The 17,508-nt window shown below is 37.9% G+C and overlaps 1 protein-coding gene across 2 annotated transcripts in view; it reads left to right on the forward strand.

Moving 5' to 3' along the window:
* Positions 1–426: 426 nt before the first annotated feature.
* DNAJC27 (DnaJ heat shock protein family (Hsp40) member C27) overlaps positions 427–17,508 on the forward strand; it is a 47,722-nt gene continuing 30,640 nt past the window's right edge. For both annotated transcript variants that reach the window (XM_073673852.1, XM_073673851.1), the window contains exon 1: positions 427–597. The gene's annotated coding sequence lies outside the window, so the exon portion shown is untranslated. The remainder of the gene's footprint in view (positions 598–17,508) is intronic.

Below are 17,508 nucleotides of genomic sequence, written 5' to 3' on the forward strand. Positions count from 1 at the left end.
CTATCGCATCTCTGGCAGAGAATCAAAGAAAATTAATATTTTATAGTTACCCAAAATAGGAGCCAATAAAAACGTCAACAAAAAAAAAAAAAGGGAAAAAAATTTTTTTTACAATTTTTTTTTATTAATCTCTAAAAAATAAATGAAGAGGAGGAAAAAAACAGAGGAAATGACAAATGTCTCTCCCATGTTCTGACTAGTGTTGGCATGCAGCGGTGTCAGTGCAGCATGCGGTAACTGTGCGTTTTCTGACATTACTATCCTGCGCTGATTTGCAGAACATTATATATTAGTGCCTGGCGACAATTTGCAATTAAAACAAAAACCCCAGTGCATGCCGGGTGATGTAGTCCAAGCTATGCAGGGAGGTAAGATGTCTGCCCTAGTAATGGGCGGGGGAAGCCTGGGGAACGCCCCCGGATCGTTACAGGTTTGTTTGCTGCTAAGGGTGACGTCACCTGTCACCGCCCCCTCTCCTCATTCCCGGCCCAGCTGCAGCTGTGGTCACATGACACAGATCAGGGGGCGACCCGGGGCTGAGCGGCCCCCAACGGGGGAGCAGACGTAGTGACCGGCACACTGCCCCCTACTGGAGAGGTGAGAGCTGCGCCCTCTACCCCTGACGCCAGGCATGTTCACTGTCCTCATTCACACCTCTGTATAGATAGGGGGATCTGCAAATATACACAGTGTATATATATATATATATATATATATATATATATCAGGGGTCAGCACCGCAGATACAACGGGGTATACAGCTCTATATACAGTGTAATATACAGGATATACAGCGGGGTATACAGCTCTATATACGGTGTAATATACAGCTCTATATACAGTGTAATATACAGGATATACAGCTCTATATACAGTGTAATATACGGGATATACAGCGGGGTATACAGCTCTATATACAGTGTAATATAAGGGATATACAGCGGGGTATACAGCTCTATATACGGTGTAATATACAGCTCTATGTACAGTGTAATATACAGGATATACAGCTCTATATACAGTGTAATATATGGGATATACAGCGGGGTATACAGCTCTATATACAGTGTAATATACGGGATATGCAGCGAGGTATACAGCTCTATATACAGTGTAATATACAGGATATACAGCTCTATATACAGTGTAATATACGGGATATACAGCAGGGTATACAGCTCTATATACAGTGTAATATACAGGATATACAGCGGGGTATACAGCTCTATATACAGTGTAATATACAGGATATGCAGCGAGGTATACAGCTCTATATACAGTGTAATATACAGCGGGGTATACTGCTCTATATACAGTGTAATATACCGGATATACAGGGGTATACAGCTCTATATACAGTGTAATATACGGGATATACAGCGGGGTATACAGCTCTATATACAGTGTAATATATAGGATATACAGCGGGGTATTCAGCTCTATATACAGGATATACAGCGGGGTATACAGCTCTATATACAGTGTAATATACGGGATATACAGCGAGGTATACAGCTCTATATACAGGATATACAGCTCTATATACAGTGTAATATACCGGATATACAGCGGGGTATACAACTCTATACAGTGTAATATACAGCTCTATATACAGTGTAATATACAGGATATACAGCGGGGTATACAGCTCTATATACAGTGTAATATACAGGATATACAGCGCTCAGCTCTATATATACAGTGTAATATACCGGATATACAGCGCTCAGCTCTATATATACAATGTAATATAGCGGATATACAGCGCTCAGCTCTATATATACAATGTAATATAGCGGATATACAGCGCTCAGCTCTATATATAGTGTAATATACGGGATATACAGCGCTCAGCTCTATATATAGTGTAATATACGGGATATACAGCGCTCAGCTCTATATATACAGTGTAATATAAGGGATATACAGCGCTCAGCTCTATATATACAGTGTAATATACGGGATATACAGCGCTCAGCTCTATATATAGTGTAATATACAGGATATACAGCGCTCGGCTCTATATATACAGTGTAATATACGGGATATACAGCGCTCGGCTCTATATATACAGTGTAATATACGGGATATACAGCGCTCAGCTCTATATATACAGTGTAATATACGGGATATACAGCGCTCAGCTCTATATATACAGTGTAATATACCGGATATACAGCGCTCAGCTCTATATATACAGTGTAATATATGGGATATTCAGCGCTCAGCTCTATATATACAGTGTAATATACGGGATATACAGTGCTCAGCTCTATATATACAGTGTAATATACGGGATATACAGCACTCAGCTTTATATATACAGTGTAATATACCGGATATACAGCGCTCAGCTCTATATATACAGTGTAATATACGGGATATACAGCGCTCAGCTCTATATATGCAGTGTAATATACCGGATATACAGCGCTCAGCTCTATATATACAGTGTAATATACGGGATATACAGCGCTCAGCTCTATATATACAGTGTAATATACGGGATATACAGCGCTCAGCTCTATATATACAGTGTAATATACGGGATATACAGCGCTCAGCTCTATAGATACAGTGTAATATACAGGATATACAGCTCTATATATACAGTGTAATATACGGGATATACAGCGCTCAGCTCTATATATACAGTGTAATATACGGGATATACAGCGCTCAGCTCTATATATACAGTGTAATATACGGGATATACAGCGCTCAGCTCTATATATACAGTGTAATATACGGGATATACAGCGCTCAGCTCTATATATACAGTGTAATATACGGGATATACAGCGCTCAGCTCTATATATGCAGTGTAATATACGGGATATACAGCGCTCAGTTCTATATATACAGTGTAATATACGGGATATACAGCGCTCAGCTCTATATATGCAGTGTAATATACGGGATATACAGCGCTCAGCTCTATATATAGTGTAATATACAGGATATACAGCGCTCAGCTCTATATATACAGTGTAATATACGGGATATACAGCGGGGTATACAGCTCTATATACAGTGTAATATACAGGATATACAGCGGGGTATACAGCTCTATATACAGTGTAATATACGGGATATGCAGCGAGGTATACAGCTCTATATACAGTGTAATATACAGGATATACAGCGGGGTATACAGCTCTATATACAGTGTAATATACCGGATATACAGGGGTATACAGCTCTATATACATTGTAATATACGGGATATACAGCGGGGTATACAGCTCTATATACAGTGTAATATACAGGATATACAGCGGGGTATGCAGCTCTATATACAGTGTAATATACGGGATATACAGCGAGGTATACGGCTCTATATACAGTGTAATATACCGGATATACAGCTCTATACAGTGTAATATACAGCTCTATATACAGTGTAATATACAGGATATACAGCGGGGTATACAGCTCTATATACAGTGTAATATACCAGATAGCGCTCAGCTCTATATATACAATGTAATATACCGGATATACAGCGCTCAGCTCTATATATACAGTGTAATATACGGGATATACAGCGCTCAGCTCTATATATAGTGTAATATACGGGATATTCAGCGCTCAGCTCTATATATACAGTGTAATATAAGGTATATACAGCGCTCAGCTCTATATATACAGTGTAATATACGGGATATACAGCGCTCAGCTCTATATATACAGTGTAATATACGGGATATACAGCACTCAGCTCTATATATACAGTGTAATATACGGGATATACAGCGCTCAGCTCTATAGATACAGTGTAATATACAGGATATACAGCTCTATATATACAGTGTAATATACAGGATATACAGCGCTCAGCTCTATATATACAGTGTAATATACGGGATATACAGCGCTCAGCTCTATATATACAGTGTAATATACGGGATATACAGCGCTCAGCTCTATATATACAGTGTAATATACGGGATATACAGCGCTCAGCTCTATATATGCAGTGTAATATACGGGATATACAGCGCTCAGCTCTATATATGCAGTGTAATATACGGGATATACAGCGCTCAGCTCTATATATAGTGTAATATACAGGATATACAGCGCTCAGCTCTATATATACAGTGTAATATACGGGATATACAGCGGGGTATACAGCTCTATATACAGTGTAATATACAGGATATACAGCGGGCTATACAGCTCTATATACAGTGTAATATACGGGATATGCAGCGAGGTATACAGCTCTATATACAGTGTAATATACAGGATATACAGCGGGGTATACAGCTCTATATACAGTGTAATATACCGGATATACAGGGGTATACAGCTCTATATACAGTGTAATATACGGGATATACAGCGGGGTATACAGCTCTATATACAGTGTAATATACAGGATATACAGCGGGGTATGCAGCTCTATATACAGTGTAATATACGGGATATACAGCGAGGTATACGGCTCTATATACAGTGTAATATACCGGATATACAGCTCTATACAGTGTAATATACAGCTCTATATACAGTGTAATATACAGGATATACAGCGGGGTATACAGCTCTATATACAGTGTAATATACCAGATATACAGCGCTCAGCTCTATATATACAATGTAATATACCGGATATACAGCGCTCAGCTCTATATATACAGTGTAATATACGGGATATACAGCGCTCAGCTCTATATATAGTGTAATATACGGGATATTCAGCTCTCAGCTCTAAATATACAGTGTAATATAAGGTATATACAGCGCTCAGCTCTATATATACAGTGTAATATACGGGATATACAGCGCTCAGCTCTATATATACAGTGCAATATACGGGATATACAGCACTCAGCTCTATATATACAGTGTAATATACGGGATATACAGCGCTCAGCTCTATAGATACAGTGTAATATACAGGATATACAGCTCTATATATACAGTGTAATATACAGGATATACAGCGCTCAGCTCTATATATACAGTGTAATATACGGGATATACAGCGCTCAGCTCTATATATACAGTGTAATATACGGGATATACAGCGCTCAGCTCTATATATACAGTGTAATATACGGGATATACAGCGCTCAGCTCTATATATACAGTGTAATATACGGGATATACAGCGCTCAGCTCTATATATGCAGTGTAATATACGGGATATACAGCGCTCAGCTCTATATATAGTGTAATATACAGGATATACAGCGCTCAGCTCTATATATACAGTGTAATATACCGGATATACAACGCTCAGCTCTATATATACAGTGTAATATACGGGATATACAGCGCTCAGCTCTATATATACAGTGTAATATACGGGATATACAGCACTCAGCTTTATATATACAGTGTAATATACCGAATATACAGCGCTCAGCTCTGTATATACAGTGTAATATACGGGATATACAGCGCTCAGCTCTATATATGCAGTGTAATATACCGGATATACAGCGCTCAGCTCTATATATACAGTGTAATATACCAGATATGCAGCGCTCAGCTCTATATATACAGTGTAGTATACAGGATTTACAGCGCTCAGCTCTATATATAGTGTAATATACAGGATATACAGCGCTCGGCTCTATATATACAGTGTAATATACGGGATATACAGCGCTCGGCTCTATATATACAGTGTAATATACGGGATATACAGCGCTCAGCTCTATATATACAGTGTAATATACGGGATATACAGCGCTCAGCTCTATATATACAGTGTAATATACGGGATATACAGCGCTCAGCTCTATATATACAGTGTAATATACGGGATATACAGCGCTCAGCTCTATATATACAGTGTAATATACGGGATATACAGCGCTCAGCTCTATATATACAGTGTAATATACAGGATATACAGCTCTATATACAGTGTAATATACGGGATATACAGCGGGTTATACAGCTCTATATACGGTGTAATATACAGCTCTATATACATTGTAATATACAGGATATACAGCTCTATATACAGTGTAATATACGGGATATACAGCGCTCAGCTCTATAGATACAGTGTAATATACGGGATATACAGCGCTCAGCTCTATAGATACAGTGTAATATACGGGATATACAGCGCTCAGCTCTATAGATACAGTGTAATATACGGGATATACAGCGCTCAGCTCTATAGATACAGTGTAATATACGGGATATACAGCGCTCAGCTCTATAGATACAGTGTAATATACGGGATATACAGCGCTCAGCTCTATATATACAGTGTAATATACGGGATATACAGCGCTCAGCTCTATATATACAGTGTAATATACAGGATATACAGCTCTATATACAGTGTAATATACGGGATATACAGCGGGTTATACAGCTCTATATACGGTGTAATACACAGCTCTATATACAGTGTAATATACAGGATATACAGCTCTATATACAGTGTAATATACGGGATATACAGCGGGGTATACAGCTCTATATACAGTGTAATATAAGGGATATACAGCGGGGTATACAGCTCTATATACGGTGTAATATACAGCTCTATATACAGTGTAATATACAGGATATACAGCTCTATATACAGTGTAATATACGGGATATACAGCGGGGTATACAGCTCTATATACAGTGTAATATACAGGATATACAGAGGGGTATACAGCTCTATATACAGTGTAATATACGGGATATGCAGCGAGGTATACAGCTCTATATACAGTGTAATATACAGGATATACAGCGGGGTATACAGCTCTATATACAGTGTAATATACCGGATATACAGGGGTATACAGCTCTATATACAGTGTAATATACGGGGTATACAGCTCTATATACAGTGTAATATACAGGATATACAGCGGGGTATGCAGCTCTATATACAGGATATACAGCGGGGTATACAGCTCTATATACAGTGTAATATACGGGATATACAGCGAGATATACAGCTCTATATACAGTGTAATATACCGGATATACAGCTCTATACAGTGTAATATACAGGATATACAGCACTCAGCTCTATATATACAGTGTAATATACAGGATATACAGCGTTCAGCTCTATATATACAGTGTAATATACCAGATATATAGCGCTCAGCTCTATATATACAATGTAATATACCGGATATACAGCGCTCAGCTCTATATATACAGTGTAATATACGGGATATACAGCGCTCAGCTCTATATATAGTGTAATATACGGGATATACAGCGCTCAGCTCTATATATACAGTGTAATATAAGGGATATACAGCGCTCAGCTCTATATATACAGTGTAATATACGGGATATACAGCGCTCAGCTCTATATATACAGTGTAATATACGGGATATACAGCGCTCAGCTCTATATATACAGTGTAATATACGGGATATACAGCGCTCAGCTCTATATATACAGTGTAATATACCGGATATACAGCGCTCAGCTCTATATATACAGTGTAATATATGGGATATACAGCGCTCAGCTCTATATATACAGTGTAATATACCGGATATACAGCGCTCAGCTCTATATATACAGTGTAATATACCGGATATACAGCGCTCAGCTCTATATATACAGTGTAATATACCGGATATACAGCGCTCAGATATATATATACAGTGTAATATACCGGATATACAGCGCTCAGATATATATATACAGTGTAATATACCGGATATACAGCGCTCAGCTCTATATATACAGTGTAATATACGGGATATACAGCGCTCAGCTCTATATATACAGTGTAATATACCGAATATACAGCGCTCAGCTCTATATATACAGTGTAATATACCGGATATACAGCGCTCAGCTCTATATATGCAGTGTAATATACCGGATATACAGCGCTCAGCTCTATATATGCAGTGTAATATACCGGATATACAGCGCTCAGCTCTGTATATACAGTGTAATATACCGGATATACAGCGCTCAGCTCTGTATATACAGTGTAATATACCGGATATACAGCGCTCAGCTCTATATATACAGTGTAATATACCGGATTTACAGCGCTCAGCTCTATATATACAGTGTAATATACCGGATATACAGCGCTCAGCTCTATATATGCAGTGTAATATACCGGATATACAGCGCTCAGCTCTATATATACAGTGTAATATACGGGATATACAGCGCTCAGCTCTATATATACAGTGTAATATACGGGATATACAGCGCTCAGCTCTATATATACAGTGTAATATACGGGATATACAGCGCTCAGCTCTATATATACAGTGTAATATACGGGATATACAGCGCTCAGCTCTATATATACAGTGTAATATACGGGATATACAGCGCTCAGCTCTATATATACAGTGTAATATACGGGATATACAGCGCTCAGCTCTATATATACAGTGTAATATACGGGATATACAGCGCTCAGCTCTATATATACAGTGTAATATACGGGATATACAGCGCTCAGCTCTATATATACAGTGTAATATACGGGATATACAGCGCTCAGCTCTATATATACAGTGTAATATACGGGATATACAGCGCTCAGCTCTGTATATACAGTGTAATATACGGGATATACAGCGCTCAGCTCTGTATATGCAGTGTAATATACGGGATATACAGCGCTCAGCTCTATATATAGTGTAATATACAGGATATACAGCGCTCAGCTCTATATATACAGTGTAATATACCGGATATACAACGCTCAGCTCTATATATACAGTGTAATATACGGGATATACAGCGCTCAGCTCTATATATACAGTGTAATATACGGGATATACAGCGCTCAGCTCTATATATAGTGTAATATACAGGATATACAGCGCTCGGCTCTATATATACAGTGTAATATACGGGATATACAGCGCTCGGCTCTATATATACAGTGTAATATACGGGATATACAGCGCTCGGCTCTATATATACAGTGTAATATACGGGATATACAGCGCTCGGCTCTATATATACAGTGTAATATACCGGATATACAGCGCTCAGCTCTATATATACAGTGTAATATACCGGATATACAGCGCTCAGCTCTATATATACAGTGTTATATACCGGATATACAGCGCTCAGCTCTATATATACAGTGTAATATACGGGATATACAGCGCTCAGCTCTATATATACAGTGTAATATACGGGATATACAGCGCTCAGCTTTGTATATACAGTGTAATATACCGAATATACAGCGCTCAGCTCTGTATATACAGTGTAATATACGGGATATACAGCGCTCAGCTCTATATATGCAGTGTAATATACCGGATATACAGCGCTCAGCTCTATATATACAGTGTAATATACCAGATATGCAGCGCTCAGCTCTATATATACAGTGTAGTATACAGGATATACAGCGCTCAGCTCTATATATAGTGTAATATACAGGATATACAGCGCTCGGCTCTATATATACAGTGTAATATACGGGATATACAGCGCTCGGCTCTATATATACAGTGTAATATACGGGATATACAGCGCTCAGCTCTATATATACAGTGTAATATACGGGATATACAGCGCTCAGCTCTATATATACAGTGTAATATACAGGATATACAGCTCTATATACAGTGTAATATACGGGATATACAGCGGGTTATACAGCTCTATATACGGTGTAATATACAGCTCTATATACAGTGTAATATACAGGATATACAGCTCTATATACAGTGTAATATACGGGATATACAGCGCTCAGCTCTATAGATACAGTGTAATATACGGGATATACAGCGCTCAGCTCTATAGATACAGTGTAATATACGGGATATACAGCGCTCAGCTCTATAGATACAGTGTAATATACAGGATATACAGCTCTATATACAGTGTAATATACGGGATATACAGCGGGTTATACAGCTCTATATACGGTGTAATATACAGCTCTATATACAGTGTAATATACAGGATATACAGCTCTATATACAGTGTAATATACGGGATATACAGTGGGGTATACAGCTCTATATACAGTGTAATATAAGGGATATACAGCGGGGTATACAGCTCTATATACGGTGTAATATACAGCTCTATATACAGTGTAATATACAGGATATACAGCTCTATATACAGTGTAATATACGGGATATACAGCGGGGTATACAGCTCTATATACAGTGTAATATACAGGATATACAGAGGGGTATACAGCTCTATATACAGTGTAATATACGGGATATGCAGCGAGGTATACAGCTCTATATACAGTGTAATATACCGGATATACAGGGGTATACAGCTCTATATACAGTGTAATATACGGGGTATACAGCTCTATATACAGTGTAATATACAGGATATACAGCGGGGTATGCAGCTCTATATACAGGATATTCAGCGGGGTATACAGCTCTATATACAGTGTAATATACGGGATATACAGCGAGATATACAGCTCTATATACAGTGTAATATACCGGATATACAGCTCTATACAGTGTAATATACAGCTCTATATACAGTGTAATATACAGGATATACAGCTCTATATACAGTGTAATATACAGGATATACAGCGCTCAGCTCTATATATACAGTGTAATATACCAGATATACAGCGCTCAGCTCTATATATACAATGTAATATACCGGATATACAGCGCTCAGCTCTATATATACAGTGTAATATACGGGATATACAGCGCTCAGCTCTATATATAGTGTAATATACGGGATATACAGCGCTCAGCTCTATATATACAGTGTAATATAAGGGATATACAGCGCTCAGCTCTATATATACAGTGTAATATACGGGATATACAGCGCTCAGCTCTATATATACAGTGTAATATACGGGATATACAGCGCTCAGCTCTATATATACAGTGTAATATACGGGATATACAGCGCTCAGCTCTATATATACAGTGTAATATACCGGATATACAGCGCTCAGCTCTATATATACAGTGTAATATATGGGATATACAGCGCTCAGCTCTATATATACAGTGTAATATATGGGATATACAGCGCTCAGCTCTATATATACAGTGTAATATATGGGATATACAGCGCTCAGCTCTATATATACAGTGTAATATACGGGATATACAGCACTCAGCTTTATATATACAGTGTAATATACCGGATATACAGCGCTCAGCTCTATATATACAGTGTAATATACTGGATATACAGCGCTCAGCTCTATATATGCAGTGTAATATACGGGATATACAGCGCTCAGCTCTATATATGCAGTGTAATATACGGGATATACAGCGCTCAGCTCTATATATACAGTGTAATATACGGGATATACAGCGCTCAGCTCTATATATACAGTGTAATATACGGGATATACAGCGCTCAGCTCTATATATACAGTGTAATATACGGGATATACAGCGCTCAGCTCTATATATACAGTGTAATATACCGGATATACAGCGCTCAGCTCTATATATACAGTGTAATATACCGGATATACAGCGCTCAGCTCTATATATACAGTGTAATATACCGGATATACAGCGCTCAGCTCTATATCTACAGTGTAATATACCGGATATACAGCGCTCAGATATATATATACAGTGTAATATACCGGATATACAGCGCTCAGCTCTATACATACAGTGTAATATACCGGATATACAGCGCTCAGCTCTATATATACAGTGTGATATACAGCGCTCAGCTCTATATATGCAGTGTAATATACCGGATATACAGCGCTCAGCTCTATATATGCAGTGTAATATACCGGATATACAGCGCTCAGCTCTATATATACAGTGTAATATACCGGATATACAGCGCTCAGCTCTATATATACAGTGTAATATATGGGATATACAGCGCTCAGCTCTATATATACAGTGTAATATACCGGATTTACAGCGCTCAGCTCTATATATACAGTGTAATATACCGGATATACAGCGCTCAGCTCTATATATGCAGTGTAATATACCGGATATACAGCGCTCAGCTCTATATATGCAGTGTAATATACCGGATATACAGCGCTCAGCTCTATATATACAGTGTAATATACCGGATATACAGCGCTCAGCTCTATATATACAGTGTAATATACGGGATATACAGCGCTCAGCTCTATATATACAGTGTAATATACCGGATATACAGCGCTCAGCTCTATATATACAGTGTAATATACGGGATATACAGCGCTCAGCTCTATATATACAGTGTAATATACGGGATATACAGCGCTCAGCTCTATATATACAGTGTAATATACGGGATATACAGCGCTCAGCTCTATATATACAGTGTAATATACGGGATATACAGCGCTCAGCTCTATATATACAGTGTAATATGCGGGATATACAGCGCTCAGCTCTATATATACAGTGTAATATACGGGATATACAGCGCTCAGCTCTATATATACAGTGTAATATACGGGATATACAGCGCTCAGCTCTATATATACAGTGTAATATACCGGATATACAGCGCTCAGCTCTATATATACAGTGTAATATACCGGATATACAGCGCTCAGCTCTATATATACAGTGTAATATACGGGATATACAGCGCTCAAATATATATATACAGTGTAATATACCGGATATACAGCGCTCAGCTCTATATATACAGTGTAATATACCGGATATACAGCGCTCAGCTCTATATATACAGTGTAATATACCGGATATACAGCGCTCAGCTCTATATATGCAGTGTAATATACCGGATATACAGCGCTCAGCTCTATATATGCAGTGTAATATACCGGATATACAGCGCTCAGCTCTATATATGCAGTGTAATATACGGGATATACAGCGCTCAGCTCTATATATACAGTGTAATATACGGGATATACAGCGCTCAGCTCTATATATACAGTGTAATATACCGGATATACAGCACTCAGCTCTATATATACAGTGTAATATACCGGATTTACAGCGCTCAGCTCTATATATACAGTGTAATATATGGGATATACAGCGCTCAGCTCTATATATACAGTGTAATATACCGGATATACAGCGCTCAGCTCTATATATACAGTGTAATATACCGGATATACAGCGCTCAGCTCTATATATAGTGTAATATACGGGATATACAGCGCTCAGCTCTATATATACAGTCTAATATACGGGATATACAGCGCTCAACTCTATATATAGTGTAATATACGGGATATACAGCGCTCAGCTCTATATATACAGTCTAATATACGGGATATACAGCGCTCAGCTCTATATATGCAGTGTAATATACCGGATATACAGCGCTCAGCTCTATATATACAGTGTAATATATGGGATATACAGCGCTCAGCTCTATATATACAGTGTAATATATGGGATATACAGCGCTCAGCTCTATATATAGTGTAATTTACGGGATATACAGCGCTCAGCTCTATATATACAGTGTATTATACGGGATATACAGCGCTCAGCTGTATATATACAGTGTAATATACGGGATATACAGCGCTCAGCTCTATATATGCAGTGTAATATACGGGATATACAGCGCTCAGCTCTATATATGCAGTGTAATATACCGGATATACAGCGCTCAGCTCTATATATACAGTGTAATATACCGGATATACAGCGCTCAGCTCTATATATACAGTGTAATATACCGGATATACAGCGCTCAGCTCTATATATACAGTGTAATATACCGGATATACAGCGCTCAGCTCTATATATACAGTGTAATATACCGGATATACAGCGCTCAGCTCTATATATACAGTGTAATATACCGGATATACAGCGCTCAGCTCTATATATACAGTGTAATATACGGGATATACAGCGCTCAGCTCTATATATACAGTGTAATATACGGGATATACAGCGCTCAGCTCTATATATACAGTGTAATATACGGGATATACAGCGCTCAGCTCTATATATACAGTGTAATATACCGGATATACAGCGCTCAGCTCTATATATACAGTGTAATATACCGGATATACAGCGCTCAGCTCTATATATGCAGTGTAATATACCGGATATACAGCGCTCAGCTCTATATATGCAGTGTAATATACGGGATATACAGCGCTCAGCTCTATATATACAGTGTAATATACGGGATATACAGCGCTCAGCTCTATATATACAGTGTAATATACCGGATATACAGCGCTCAGCTCTATATATACAGTGTAATATACCGGATATACAGCGCTCAGCTCTATATATACAGTGTAATATACAGGATATACAGCGCTCAGCTCTATATATACAGTGTAATATACAGGATATACAGCGCTCAGCTCTATATATACAGTGTAATATACAGGATATACAGCGCTCAGCTCTATATATACAGTGTAATATACAGGATATACAGCGCTCAGCTCTATATATACAGTGTAATATATAGGATATACAGCGCTCAGCTCTATATATAGTGTAATATACGGGATATACAGCGCTCAGCTCTATATATACAGTGTAATATACCGGATATACAGCGCTCAGCTCTATATATACAGTGTAATATACGGGATATACAGCTCTCAGCTCTATTTATACAGTGTAATATATAGGATATACAGCGCTCAGCTCTATATATAGTGTAATATATGGGATATACAGCACTCAGCTCTATATATACAGTGTAATATACGGGATATACAGCGCTCAGCTCTATATATACAGTGTAATATACGGGATATACAGCGCTCAGCTCTATATATACAGTGTAATATACGGGATATACAGCGCTCAGCTCTATATATACAGTGTAATATACCGGATATACAGCGCTCAGCTCTATATATACAGTGTAATATACCGGATATACAGCGCTCAGCTCTATATATACAGTGTAATATACCGGATATACAGCGCTCAGCTCTATATATACAGTGTAATATACCGGATATACAGCGCTCAAATATATATATACAGTGTAATATACCGGATTTACAGCGCTCAGCTCTATACATACAGTGTAATATACCGGATATACAGCGCTCAGCTCTATATATGCAGTGTAATATACCGGATATACAGCGCTCAGCTCTATATATGCAGTGTAATATACCGGATATACAGCGCTCAGCTCTATATATACAGTGTAATATACCGGATATACAGCGCTCAGCTCTATATATACAGTGTAATATACAGGATATACAGCGCTCAGCTCTATATATACAGTGTAATATACAGGATATACAGCGCTCAGCTCTATATATACAGTGTAATATACCGGATATACAGCGCTCAGCTCTATATATACAGTGTAATATACCGGATATACAGCGCTCAGCTCTATATATACAGTGTAATATACCGGATATACAGCGCTCAGCTCTATATATACAGTGTAATATACGGGATATACAGCGCTCAGCTCTATATATACAGTGTAATATACCGGATATACAGCGCTCAGCTCTATATATACAGTGTAATATCCCGGATATACAGCGCTCAGCTCTATATATGCAGTGTAATATACCGGATATACAGCGCTCAGCTCTATATATGCAGTGTAATATACGGGATATACAGCGCTCAGCTCTATATATACAGTGTAATATACGGGATATACAGCGCTCAGCTCTATATATACAGTGTAATATACCGGATATACAGCGCTCAGCTCTATATATACAGTGTAATATACCGGATATACAGCGCTCAGCTCTATATATACAGTGTAATATACCGGATATACAGCGCTCAGCTCTATATATACAGTGTAATATACCGGATATACAGCGCTCAGCTCTATATCTACAGTGTAATATACCGGATATACAGCGCTCAGATATATATATACAGTGTAATATACCGGATATACAGCGCTCAGCTCTATACATACAGTGTAATATACCGGATATACAGCGCTCAGCTCTATATATGCAGTGTAATATACCGGATATACAGCGCTCAGCTCTATATATACAGTGTAATATACCGGATATACAGCGCTCAAATATATATATACAGTGTAATATACCGGATTTACAGCGCTCAGCTCTATACATACAGTGTAATATACCGGATATACAGCGCTCAGCTCTATATATGCAGTGTAATATACCGGATATACAGCGCTCAGCTCTATATATGCAGTGTAATATACCGGATATACAGCGCTCAGCTCTATATATACAGTGTAATATACCGGATATACAGCGCTCAGCTCTATATATACAGTGTAATATACAGGATATACAGCGCTCAGCTCTATATATACAGTGTAATATACAGGATATACAGCGCTCAGCTCTATATATACAGTGTAATATACCGGATATACAGCGCTCAGCTCTATATATACAGTGTAATATACGGGATATACAGCGCTCAGCTCTATATATACAGTGTAATATACGGGATATACAGCGCTCAGCTCTATATATACAGTGTAATATACGGGATATACAGCGCTCAGCTCTATATATACAGTGTAATATACCGGATATACAGCGCTCAGCTCTATATATACAGTGTAATATACCGGATATACAGCGCTCAGCTCTATATATGCAGTGTAATATACCGGATATACAGCGCTCAGCTCTATATATGCAGTGTAATATACGGGATATACAGCGCTCAGCTCTATATATACAGTGTAATATACGGGATATACAGCGCTCAGCTCTATATATACAGTGCTCAGCTCTATATATACAGTGTAATATACCGGATATACAGCGCTCAGCTCTATATATACTGTGTAATATACCGGATATACAGCGCTCAGCTCTATATATACAGTGTAATATACCGGATATACAGCGCTCAGCTCTATATCTACAGTGTAATATACCGGATATACAGCGCTCAGATATATATATACAGTGTAATATACCGGATATACAGCGCTCAGCTCTATACATACAGTGTAATATACCGGATATACAGCGCTCAGCTCTATATATGCAGTGTAATATACCGGATATACAGCGCTCAGCTCTATATATGCAGTGTAATATACCGGATATACAGCGCTCAGCTCTATATATACAGTGTAGTATACCGGATATACAGCGCTCAGCTCTATATATACAGTGTAATATACAGGATATACAGCGCTCAGCTCTATATATACAGTGTAATATACAGGATATACAGCGCTCAGCTCTATATATACAGTGTAATATACAGGATATACAGCGCTCAGCTCTATATATACAGTGTAATATACAGGATATACAGCGCTCAGCTCTATATATACAGTGTAATATATAGGATATACAGCGCTCAGCTCTATATATAGTGTAATATACGGGATATACAGCGCTCAGCTCTATATATACAGTGTAATATACCGGATATACAGCGCTCAGCTCTATATATACAGTGTAATATACGGGATATACAGCTCTCAGCTCTATTTATACAGTGTAATATATAGGATATACAGCGCTCAGCTCTATATATAGTGTAATATATGGGATATACAGCACTCAGCTCTATATATACAGTGTAATATACGGGATATACAGCGCTCAGCTCTATATATACAGTGTAATATACGGGATATACAGCGCTCAGCTCTATATATACAGTGTAATA

The sequence above is a fragment of the Phyllobates terribilis genome, unplaced genomic scaffold (assembly GCF_046119375.1).
Source record: "Phyllobates terribilis strain yellow unplaced genomic scaffold, ASM4611937v1 Scaffold_3__8_contigs__length_932513732, whole genome shotgun sequence".
Lineage (NCBI taxonomy): Eukaryota > Metazoa > Chordata > Amphibia > Anura > Dendrobatidae > Phyllobates > Phyllobates terribilis.